At 39.2% G+C, this 13428-nt stretch overlaps 1 pseudogene; it reads left to right on the top strand.

The window, feature by feature from the left end:
* Positions 1 to 12692, top strand: part of LOC116866370 — a 46465-nt pseudogene extending 33773 nt beyond the window's left edge.
* Positions 12693 to 13428: the final 736 nt, after the last annotated feature.

Genomic DNA, 13428 nt, shown 5'->3' with positions numbered 1-13428 from the left:
CAAGGCAATGATGGCGTGGGTGATGGGAAATAATTGAAGGGTGGGTGATAGAAGGTTAAGGAGCAAAAGAAGAGCATAAAGTAATGAGAAAGGAGTGAAAGAGGTGACTATGACAAAAACTAAAGTTTGTTTCTCATTACAGTTGGTCAGAGTTCAGCATGTGATCTATGAGTTTCAGAGTAAGCATGTTGAAAGTAAGAAGGCAGCCATACTTGAGTGGCCTGAGGGCAATAAAAGGACAGGAACTAGAACATTTGACTTCCACCTCTTTGGAGTTGGATCAATGAATATTTATGTGGTAGACAAATAGCCTGTGGAAATGTTAAAAGGAGAGGTTTTTCTCTCACTTCACAATTATAAGATTTAAATCTTAAAATTTGATAGTTTATAAAAGAGATCCTGACAGTTTCACATATCATCTACTGACTTAATATGGTCATTTAAAAAAAATTATTTATTTGAGAGAAAGAGAGCACAAGTGGGAGGGGTCAGAGGGAGAGGGAGAGAATCTCAAGCAGACTCTCTTGAGCATGGAGCACTACACAGGGCTCAATCTCACCACCCTGAGATCACAACCTGATCTGAGATGAAGAGTCAGACACTTAACCAACTGTGCCACCCAGGCGCCCCAGTGGGGTTATTTAGATACTAAACTTCTTGTTTTGTGCCAAGAAGAGCATTTGTAAGGTATGACAAATAAGAACACTAGCTGGTTCCATGGAATAAATATTTTAATGTATACCACACACCAAAGTGGTTATTCAGTGATTTGAATGAGATAGAAGTTTATTTTTCCCCTCATATAATACCTAGTGTAGGAGTGAGCAGTCCAGGACTATTATTATAACTGTGTTGTCAGGTCCCAGAATCCTCTTAGCTGTTTTTTCTACCATGTCTAGAGGAGGGTCTTTGTCTTTAAGGGTGGAGATAGTTCATCACTATATCCCTCATCCAAATAGTAAAATGCAGAATGTGGAGGTAAGAAAGTATTCTCCTTCTCTTTCCTGGCACAAACTGGGAGGGAGAGTCCACACTTTGCTCACAATACAGTGCCAAAACTTCATTGCAAGACCTCATCTAGCTACAATAGAATCTGAGAAATGTATTTACTGTATTGTTTTATGCCCACCTAAGATTTTTGTTACTCTTAAAAGAACAGGAAGTATTGTTGGTGATAACTACCAGTCTTAGCCATGTTGTAGGACATTCACAGAAATACTTGATGAGTTTTTTGGGGGGCAGAGCTTACTCTGACAATGATGAAGGCTATGAAGAGTTCAGTTCAAATAATTAAAATGTCTGATACAATCCCTGTCCCTGTAAGTTCCATGAAGAGCCTATAGCTGCACCAAGAAAGACAGGAATATAAACCAATGATTTCAATATAAAATACACAAAATACAATAGAAGACAAATATGAGAATTGATCCAGATATGAGCTCTTAGAAGATGCTCTCAATGAACACCAAAGATGAACCAAGTTTCTCGAAAGAATAAACATATAGAGAGCTATAGAAATTAAATGTTAAAACAATTTTTCAACAGTACTCCATAACTAATAAGTGTAGATTAATTCCTTCAGCGGAGTGCTAAAATTATCAGTTGTTCTCAGTGGCAATGTTCTCAGTGACATCTTCAGTGGGTCAGCAACACCCCAGAAGCAAGCAGCACATTCCAGTTTTTTACTCCTGGTGCCAAAGCACGTCAGGAGTTAGGCCTGAGCAACATGGATCTCCATCTGTCCTTTGAAAGAAAAACAGTTAAGAGTCTGTTCACTTGGTTATTCCCTGCAAAGTAAAACCACACTTAGGAAAAGAATCATCTGGCCCCCTGGTTTCACTGGCTCTTGCTCCCACCTGCTATTACAAGATCTCAGTGTTCTGTAAGGGATCCTCTCAAACCAAGTATTTATGAAGGTCCCCCATGTGTCTCTCCAAACAATGCTGGTCAGTTAAATTACAGAAACAGCCATTTTCTTTCCTCCTCTCACCTCTACTGAGCATGTCAAGCTCCTTCTCTAGAGGGAGTCCATCTGTGAGACCCTGCCCTCACTTCCACTGGCTATGCCTGCTGGGCAATACAGATTCCTCACACTTGATGATTCTAATAGAGTGAAGCCCTGTAGGTGCCAACAGTGTGTGGAAATTGGCTCTCCTTTTAAAGATGTCCCATACAGTCCTGCTGTCTCACCAAATTTTTGTGAACAAATAGTTTTTATTTAGAGTGTTTTCTCTACTAGCCATTCCCACATCCTAGGTGGAATGTGAGTCTTTGGTGCCTAATCCGATGGGTAAGACTGGGTTGAGGACACCATGTAGTACTTGGAATAGCTCCTCCCTTTCTACATCTGTGATGTTTATTCCTTTTCTCTGGGAATGATTCTCTCCAGAGGGCTCCTCCTCTTGCAAATTCTTGAAGCCCCATCCTTGTTGCTCACTAGAAGAGCCCTGAAATGTCTGAATTCCATTTGAGTTCAAAGTGGGACACCACCCAGCAGCAAGTTAAGGAAGGAGGAGGCACAGATTAAATTACACTCCCTATTTCCTGACATTGACTGTGAGCCACAACTCCTCCCCCAACCTAGCTGTAAATAGCAAATTTCATTGGAAACTCTTAAGCCCATCTCTTTGCTGTTTGGGCACAGAACAGTCATCTAGAGCTGTGCAATAAAGATTTAAATACTCAGTGCAATAAAGATTTAAGAAATAGCTCCTGATGTGTTTTCCCTTGGCCAAATGTCATTTTGCAAAAGAGAAGGATATGAGATGTGGACCATGCCTGTTAGGCAGGAAGGGGAAATTGAGAGCCTCTCCTGTATTAGGTGAGAAAAAAAAAAAAAAGGAAGCAAAGTTTACATCATTGGATGAGAGAGTCCAAGCACAATATGAGAAAACAAACAATTCACTTAGGTGAGCCAACTAAAGTCAGGAGGCAGGAAACCTGTGGGATTTCAAAAACCCTTCTTTTTCATGTGAATGGACCCTTTGGATAAGTGGTGCTGACCAAGGCAGCTCTCCACAGAGATGATTACCTATTGCCTTTTTTCCTTTTCTTTTTTTCTTTCTTTTTTCATTTTTTTTAAAGTAATCTCTACATCCAACATGAGGCTTGAACACATGGCCCTGAGATCAAGAGTCACATGCTCTACCCACTGAGCCAGCCAGGTGCCTTTTGTCTTTAATTCTGGCCAAAGCTCTTGGTATCTGGCCCTTGACAGTAGCTTGCCCTTTTATCCCTGATGTTAATCTGAGTGATGCAAAGCTAGAGTAAATCCGCATTGGTTTAACAACATGGATTCATGACTTTTGCCAGCATCATAATTCATGCTGGCAAATAAATATTGCTTCACTTCTTAGGTGATTTTAGAAGGGAGTTATTCAGAAAGCATCAGCTAACTCCCAGGGGTAGCCCCTTAACATTGGGCTGAATGGCAACAGATGCCAGCAGTGAATTGCAAATAGTGACTATGCATTCAGCTGCGAGCTTTTAACCAACTGAGCCACCCAGGCGTCCCAGCTGCGAGCTTTTAGAGCGCAGTTTCTGTGACATTTAACCACTCACACTTCTGCCACACATTTTTTCCAAGTAGATACTGCATGGTTCATTTAGTTGGTCAGGACAACAAGGACCCTTAGCTGGAAAGGAAATCATGATTTAATAGTTTGTCTTATTCCTAGTGAGGGAGAAAAACATTGTTTTCGTGAATTCAGCCTTTGGAGCTGAACACATAATTCCCATCAAGACAACAAAGAACAATAAAAGCAATTCTGCCTGTTCAGAGGCCATGCTCTCCCCACCCCTTAACCCCCCCCCCCCCAGGATTATCCTGAGGATTATAAAAGACTGTACTGGATGCTTTATAAGATGGGGGAATCTGAATCCTTTAAATAAGGAGAAGAGATAATGGTCTGTGAATTTCATCAACAATCTATATTCCTCAAATAGAATTAGAACTGCCTCTTATATAGAAAAATGTTTATCAAATGGAAATTTTATTATCTGAGTATTGAATTCAGTGATACCAGGGGCATTCTTTTGCAGACAAAGGTCTTGCCTAGGTTTGATTTCTATCCCTTTACTGACTTAAGTGCATTGAATAACACCTTTGAAATACTGTTCAGTTTTTTTGGTGGGGGAGGGGTAGTCCTTTTTTTTTTTAAGCCAGTTGAACATTTCTTTTGGAGCATCAGTTCTTTTATATACACTTTCCCTTTTTACCCACCAGTAAGCCAATACTTACTAAGGATCCGTCATCAGAGGGAGCATAAGCTGTGCAGACATGTGGGGGTGAACATCATAAAGAAGGCTCTTCCCTTGGGCTCTTTTCTTTCCTGGTGTTTACACTGTTCCCTCCAACATTTTTTTCATCATGGTCTGAGGAGCACTGATTTCTGTCCCATTAAAACTGGACTGGTTTTCACCAGTTTGGGAGAATGTGCTGGGGAAAAACAAGTTCAGCGTCTGCCTCACCTTCTGATGCCTTCTGCTTTCTTCCCTCCCTTCTGCTTTCTTCCCTCCCTTCCCTGCAGGCAAGCAAACTCGTCATCAGTCCTTATCTAGCATCGGTTTAGTGACTAGATAACTGCTATGATTCACTCTGATTCAGGTTTTGCTTTGTTTTGATAACATAATTTTCCTAAATATTTTGAACTATTTTTGAATTGCTGGGGGGAGAGAGAATGAGTCCTCAAAAAGATTAATACTGAGTGTACATGGTGTGGATAAAGTTATATCTGGATTAACAAATCATTTGAATGTGTGTTCAACTAATATTTTCAACTATTTTCAAGTATTCAACTAATAATTTCTGGCATTTCTTTAACTGCAGTCATATTTGTGAAATCCCCTTCTTTTATGCCTCTCCTTATTTTTGTTGGCTCACCTAACTAAACTAGAGATTTACTCTTATTGAGTCTTATAATGTCCATGTCCAGGGTTTTTCAAAATTCTCTCTAAGGAGCTTGAAATCCCGTCATTTGCACCATCCCTAGGCCTTGTTTCCCTACTTTGTTTTCTTTCTCCTTCTTCTCCATTTTTTTTTTTTTCTGCTTCCTTTTCCCCTTTGGTTTGTCCCTCTCCCCTGCACTCTACTCTGAAGAGTGTAGAGTGCCACTAATTCCACTGCTTGGTACCTTTGCTCTCCTCCTAGATGCACTACTGACTTACATGAATTCTTCTAGGTTGGTGGGACTTCTTGGCCATCTTGAGCAGGTGGGGCTGCACTTGCTTCAACATGGAGACCTGTGATTTGGGTAGGAAATAATGGGAGTCCAGGCTGTATTCCCCAGATTCAGTATTCTTATCAGAAAACAAGGCTTCCATCTCTGTAGTTTGCTTGGGCAAAGTACAATTTTCAAAAATTTAAAACCATGCCTTTCACACATAGTATGGGCATGTGTCAGAGATTTGTTCAATCATTAGTGAAGGAAGCAGTAAAATGGGGAAGCTGATTCAAAGACCACTTAAGTAAATGGGTATTTAAAGACATTGAAAAAAAGAATATTAGAATAAGATTGTTGGGTTAGCTATAAAACTGGTTAATATCCTACGAGGCAATAAAACCATAAGTTTGGGATAATTGTTCCACTAGACAGAAATCGTTTACATCTGTCCCAGAGGAAAAAAAAAATCTGTAAGTTAAGATGTGACTTCACAAAATCTGGGTTTTTAAAATAAGTGCTAGATGGTGAGTCAAGGATTGGTACTTAAGTAATCCTTGCATGGCTTTGTTAAAATGTTTAATATTGAAAGAACATGCTCCTTTTCCTTTAACTTATTTCTAAATTTTGGATATTTTTTTCTTAATACCACTGTCCCTCATTTTAAAGGAGCCCAGGTGCAGGGATTAAACACCCTGGGCTATGCCACTCAGCTCCACATGGTAACTATTTCTCAACATATCAACTCTAAGTCTGTGATGACCTATTTCATGAAGTTATGAAGTGGTCTATTATGGCCAAGGTATTGTTGAAGTGTGGTGGGGAATGCAAGAATGGTACAGAAGTGATCCCTTTGTCCTATCAATATTTTACCTTTAAAATTTTGTTGTAAAGGAGCCACTTTTGAAAGTTATGCTCCAGCAGAACTCATTACCACTGCATTTGATCTGGTAGGTAGGTGAGAGAAGTGTACAGCTATTTATTCAATAAAAGAACACGAGCACGTTTCAAGTGTCTACATACTATAGTGGCTAGAGAAACAGATCATTTCTAGTTGTAGTAATTCAGAGTCTTTTGCTGATTAAGAAGGAAGAAAGGGAAAGAAAAAAGGAGAGAAGAAAGGAAAGAGAAAGAAATTCAAAACAATTTCTAGAAACTACTAGTTCATATTTAGAATCTTTACCATATTTGAAATGCTGTCTCATTTTTCCTTTTAAAGATTTTATTTATTCGTTTGTCAGAGAGAGAGAGAGAGAGAGAGAGCACACAAACAGGGGGAGCAGCAGGCAGAGGGAGAAGCAGGCTCCCTGGTGAGCAGGGAGTCTGCTACGGGACATGATTCCAGGACCCTGGGATCATGATGTGAGCTGAAGGCAGATGCTTAACCAGCTGAGCCACCCAGGCATCCCTAATTTCTCACTGAGAAATAAAACAAAACTAACTTAGTTTGCTCTCGGTGACAGCTTCTTATGACAGCCCAAGCCAACTGCAGGGTACAAGATCATGAGCTAAGCCTGTGGTGGCCCTTTTAAAAACCAAAGCCTCTGAAGGTGACAGATGGAAAGAAAGTCTTGTTTTTATGGGATCTGCAAAATCCAGGTGGTACAAAATCTTGTGGGCCACACCTAGCACGGTGTGGACTTGGAGCTGAAGTTCAACCATTACTGATTTCCTTGAACTAAATGTGCCTAAGGGCACTTAGTTGTGACTTCTGGAAAGCTAAAGCTATCAATCCCTTTGGTAGTGGGAGAGGCTACACACAGATGAAGCACATTGTGTCTCCCTGCTGTCTGCAGTGGACTTTACCATTGGTGCTTGGGGGTGGAGGAAGGAGACAAGGCAAAATGGTGCTGGAAATTAAGAGCCAAAATGTATGCATGACAGAGGTGAAGTCTGGTCCCAGAACTGGAAATTCCTGTGGGGAGCAGTTATTTGGTACTACAGTGTTTCCCTAAAAAGCCTGTATCAAGTCTGTGCTAAAAGAGTGCTCCTCTCTGTGAAGCTCTGTAGGACACCAGGAGTTGGGATTGGCCTGGTCACAAATAAGACAGTAAAGCAAAGAGAGTTGTTCTGATACTCTGGTTTTCACAGCACAACATAGAGGTTAAGAATATGATCTTTGGAGTCAGACAGTATAAGAGTTCAAGTTCTAGTTCCTTTGTTAAGGATTGGAGCCAGAATTATCCAGATTAAAATCCTGGTTTAACTACTTATTATTAACCCTTTGACCTTACTTAGGCCTCTATGCCTCTGTATGTGTCCATCATAAAATGGGGGATAATCAGTGACTCTCTCATTGGCTTGTTTGTGAAAACTAAATGAGACAATATATGTTGGGCATGAAGTAAGTAGTAGATAAACATTTGGCCTTTCCTTTCTACCAGCTTAACTTAAACACTTTGTGTAGGATGCAGAAACCATGTACAGTTAGCTGAAGCAAAACCAAAAAAGTTGGTAGGGTTTATTGTAGGAATTTAAGGATGACTTATGAAAACCTAGGGACAAGAATGAAGATGGACCTCTGATGAAGCCATAGGAGCTGAGATGCCGTTGTAATATATTTTTTTCAAGATTTTATTTATTTATTTGATGGATAGAGATCACAAATAGGCATAGAGGCAAGCAGAGAGAGAGGAGGAAGCAGGTTCCCTGCTAAGCAGAGGGTGTGATGCGGGGCTCGATCCCAGGACCCTGGGATCGTGACCCAAGCCAAAGGCAGAGGCTTTAACCCACTGAGCCACCCACACACCCTGACCATTATAATATTTTTATCCAATGCCTTAAACCTATAAGATTTTGCCCTTCACTCCCCAGTTTTTAATTAGTAATTGACTTATAAGTGTAGTATGATCTAATAACATTTTTTTCCATTTGGATCACCAAATGTCTGAGCATTACTCATTGAATATCTTGTCCTTTTCCCACTGACCTACAATATCACCCATGTAATATGCCAGGAACATTACATATGTGGGTTCTCCTTCTAGGTTCTTCATTTTATTCATTTGTTGTCTATTCCTATATCAGTATCATGTTGTCTTAATTAATGGTTTTATAATAATCTTGATCTCTGATACAACAAAATTTCCCCAGTTTGTTGTTCTTTTTTCAGGAGTGTCTTAGCAATTCTTGGGTCTTTTTTCTTTGGGATAGTTTAAAAATATAGGTGTAGATTCTTTAAACACTTACCATTGAGAGGTGGGATCTATGTTTCTTCCCCTTGTCACATAGCATCACTTCTGTTTACTTTCTTGGTTGAAGCAGTCACAAGCCTACCCATCTAACGTGTGATCCTGGACTAGAAAAGTACGTTAGCTACACAATTAGTAAAAATTGAATAAAGTCTGTGAATTATAGTATTATATCAGTGTGAATTTCCTGGTTTTAGTCATTGTAGTATGATTATGATTTGGGAAGAACCTTAGAACACCATAACTCTGATCACTTCCCTCCTGAATTTAAGGATATTTTGTCCATTATTTTACCCTTTTAAAAAACCTCTACAAATTAGATAATATTTGTTTTTCACAGACAATATTTAAATATTTCTAGATGTTTACCAGTTTCTTTGCTTGCCATTTGTCTTGCATCTCAGACAGTCCTTCTGGGATCGTTTGCTTCTTCCTAAAGAACAACCTTTAAACATTTCTATTGTGGAAGTCATTAAATCATTTGTAATATCTGATTATTATTCTCATTTGTATAATGAGGCAAATACAGGAAGTAAATTGATGTGGTGAAAAGACCCCTGGACTGGGGCACCTGGGTGGCTCAGTGGGTTAGAGCCTCTGCCTTCGGCTCAGGTCATGATCCCGGAGTCCCGGGATCGAGCCCCACGTCGGGCTCTCTGCTCGGCAGGGAGCCTGCTTCCTCCTCTCTCTCTGCCTGCCTTCTGCCTACTTGTGATCTCTGTCTGTCAAATAAATAAATAAAATCTTAAAAAAAAAAAAAAAAGACCCCTGGACTAAGCATATACTAATATAAAGCCTAGTTTCAGCTTTGCTACTAATGATTAAACTTTGTGGGTCTCAACTTCCTTGCACTTACAGCGGATGGTGCTTCAGCGCTCCCCAGCTATAAAATGATACAGTCTGATAAACTTAAAATGAAATATTGGCCCTTCTGTTTTATCACTTACATGCAACTTCTCTCAAAGTATAGTTTCAGGAGAAGATTCACATATGATAAATTGGAATCTTGCTATAATTATAAAAATATGAGATATTGACTCAATTTCCCATTATTAGACATTTTCCCCATAGAGATCTATTGTCCATATAAAAACACTTGTCAAATATAAGAAGGGACAAGCATTACAATACATGTCTTTTCTTTAAAATGACAAAAAAACAAAACATGCATTCTCCTAAAAAGAAAATGCAGCCAGTTTACCTCCCTATAAGTAGAAATAAGGAATAAAGAGTAATAAGATCCCCCTGAAATACTACCGTAGATACAATTAAATATGAAAGAACTCAGAAAAGTCACGTCTTCGAGTCAGGGAAGCTTTGTGGCAAGCTCATTATAATTTTCCATCTCATGTTCCTTAGAGAGCTGGCAATGAGTATTTCCAGATGGATTTCTTTTTCCCTTTGCATATTTATGACTATTTCTGTCCACAATGAATTTTCTGCGTATTTTTCTTATTAAAAATATTCCCTATACTTTAGCCAGCTTCTCCAATCAGGCTTCAGACAGAACTTGGTTGTGGAAATGGTTCATCTCCAGTGGCCTTACTGCCCCTTTTTACTTCAATCTTTGTCTCATTTTCCTTTCCTCAACCAATTAAAGCTAATTTCCTAGAAACTGAATAGAATGTTGGTTGCCAAGGGCTCCAGGGAAAGAGAGATAAGGTGATAAAGGTCAAAGGTACAAATTTGTAGAATATAATATACAGCATGGTGATTATAGTTAATAGGTATTGTAAACGTGAAAGTTGCTGAGAGTACATCTTAAGCATTTTTATTACATACAGAAAATTAAATACTTTATGTGAGGTGATTATCTAGATCTTGGTAACCATTCTACAAGTGTCTATGTATATCCAATCATCACATTCTTCAAATACATACAATTATATTTGTAAATTATTACTCAATAAAGTTTAAAAAAACTAGACAAAAGGATATAATTGCAGCCATTTGACAATTTGGTGTGAATTTGAATTAATAGGTTACATTCCCTGAGAGTATTTCTATTTTGCTTATCTGTAGCTTTATTATTCATTGCAGAAATACAAGTTTTATCTTTTTGATAATGATATTTTCTGATCGCTCAAATTTCAGACATCAGAAAAGTCTATATGGTCAGACATTTAAAGTTTTTTCCTATTTCTTGTGGGGTGGGAGGAGGAGGATGGTGGTCTCAACATACTATCACATGGCACAACCCTGTCCCTCCTGTGCTTAACATGTGAGCAAAAGTTGAACCTCCTCAATACCCTGGGGAAATTTCTTTTTCTTTTGTCCTCCTGTGTATTTGGTGAGAACATTTCTACAGAGAATAAGTCAGTAAGATTTTAGAATTTGAGAACTTAAATTCATCAACTTTTTCTCCTGTCTCATGCTATTATTCTTAGGTACAAATCACCTATTAATACAATCTCAAGAGGGTAGGGATAAGCATCTCCTAGAGGACTCTTATCCAAACAAATCTCCTCAGTATGCAGATGAGGAAAGGAGAGCTATTTGGACCAAATCCAGGCTAGTGGAAAACCTTATACAACTGGGGGATCTTCTTTAAGAAGAGTACACAAGTATGAATGAAATAAGTTTTACAAGCAAATAGCTACTTTTAATGAGAAAAAAACACAATATATTATAAACTTTAAAAAAGTTGATAAATACCACAAATACTACAAAATCCAAAAAATATCTAAATATACTTATTAACCATCTGCTTGACATAACTGTTATTCTTTCCTAACTTTTTTGACTACATACTTCTTAATCACCTCTCCAAATGATAATGTCATAATATTTTCTTTAAAAAAAAAAGATTTTATTTATTTATGAGAGAGAGAGAGAGAGAGCAAGGAGAGGAGCAGAGGAAGAGGGGCAAGCAGACTCCATGCTAAGTGCAAAGGCCGACACGGGGTTCAATCCCAGGACCTCCAGATTGTGACTTGAGCAGAAACCAAGAGTTAGAAGCTCAAATGACTGAGCCATCTTTCAACTGGAGAGAATCAAAAGGTAATTTGATCTTTTCTCCAACATGGCTGACCAAAGTTTGTTTTTGTTATAGTTTAGAAAATTTTTTTTCAGTTTCATAATCCTTATTAGTAAGATTTTGTACAATTTTAGGATTGTCCAATTTGAAAAAACCTCTTTCATGTATGAACTGCAAGCTTCTCAGGGCATTTAAGGTTTTTTGGTTTTGTTTTTGCTTTTTTTTAAAAGATTTTATTTATTTGACAGAGAGAGAAAGAGAGCACGAGCAGGGGGAGCAGGAAAGGGAGATGCAGGCTCCCTGAGCAGGGAGTCCCATGCAGGGCTGATCCCAGGACCCAGGGATCATGATCTGAGCCCAAGGCAGATGCTTAACCCACTGAGCCACCCAGGTGCCCCCAGGCATTTAAGTTTTCTTGAGTAATGATTCATTTTATACGCTTTATTTTTTTTTAAGATTTTATTTATTTATTTGACAGACCGAGATCACAAGTAGCCAGAGAGGCAGGCAGAGAGAGAGGGGGAGCAGGGTCCCCGCAGAGCAGAGAGCCCCATGTAGGGCTTGATCCCAGGATCCTGGGATCATGACCTGAGATGAAGGCAGAGGCTTAACCCACTGAGCCACCCATTTTATACTCTTTAAATTGATGATAGCTGGGGTGCCTGGGTGGCTCCGTTAGTTAAGCATCAGCTTTCTGGCTCAGGTCATGATCCCCCCACCACGGCTTGGGATCTTTGCTCTGTGGGTAGTTTGGATCTTCCTCTGCTTCTCGCTCTCTCTCCACTCCTCCCCCTGTTTGCTCACTGTCTCTCTCAAATCTTAAAAACAAACAAACAAACAAACAAACCCACAGGACAACTTAAAAAAAAAATAGACAGCCATTAACTACTTTATCATCAACTTCTCATTGTAGTTGTGTAAAACGACTTTTGTGTTATTTTCATAGATATCAACATTTCATGTTTTATCAGTCTGGGTCCAACCAGGAGAGAAAAAACACACGGTAATTTGATAGGAAAGGTTTAATAAAAACACATAAAAAGAATATGGAATATAGAAATAGCAAATAATAGAGGCAGCTACTACTTTCAGGGCTTAGATAGAGAGCATGCCAAGCGCCCTCACCCTCAGTCAAGGCTGAGGTGCATTGTCTGTGACTCACTGAATCGCAGAGAAGTTGCTGTGGTGCCCCCTAGTGGAACTAGCTGGATATCCGCTTACCGAGTGTTGGGAAGCGGCTTTCGAGGGGACGCCTCGGGCTGCGGCGCACAGCAGGAGTTGGGTGCTGGAGAAGCTTCAAGCGCTGTAGGACTGGATGCTGGAGAAACCATGAACTGCAGGAATCTGGGGCTGGAGAAGCTGTGAGGAGTCTTGTGTGCGGCAGGAACCGACCAAAGCACGCCAGAATTCAGAGGAAAAACTCTCTTTCTACTGCATTGTGTCTCCAGCACCCTCTACTGACAGTACCCTCTAGCCTCAGCGCGAGCTAGGAAAGAAAACCCATTTTAGGCCCTACATCCATTTTTCAAAGAGCAGAAAAAAAGGGTGATTTGAAACTGACAGGCAGTAATAACCACAGACATATCAAATAAGTGAGAAATGTCAACCTTTCTCCATGTGATCAACTTCTCTTAACAGAGTATCAAACAATCCAAGAGTCTTCTTTTTTTTCTTCTTTTTCATTAACAAGTTATTGTCTTTGTTAGGCTCAAAAACTTCTTGTTACTGTTTGCCTCTCGATGTCAGAATAATTTCCATCGGTTTCCTTGCTCTTCTTTACCCCCTTTGTTTCATATCACATTAAATTTGTATGACTTTTTATCAGCTCTTTAATCAACTTAAAGCTGACAAAAGAAGATAACTTTGTATATTTTCATATCAGAAGTCTATCATTTCTGGGTAGTTTTGCTGAAACATTCAAAAATGACTTTCCAAATTGTAGTTAAAGTGGTCCGTTTCCAACTCAGCTTTCCTTAGCTGGATTCTCAAGATGCCTATTGCCATTCCAATGACATCTGACATTTGAGAAAGCCTAAAAAATGGGAGTTCTGAGTGGAAAAAATAGTGGTTAAATATCTTATTTTTCCCATTTTTAGGAAAA

The sequence above is a fragment of the Lontra canadensis genome, unplaced genomic scaffold (assembly GCF_010015895.1).
Source record: "Lontra canadensis isolate GAN:19392208 unplaced genomic scaffold, GSC_riverotter_1.0 scaffold9, whole genome shotgun sequence".
NCBI classification, from domain to species: domain Eukaryota; kingdom Metazoa; phylum Chordata; class Mammalia; order Carnivora; family Mustelidae; genus Lontra; species Lontra canadensis.
This window is presented reverse-complemented; position numbering and strand designations above follow the sequence as displayed.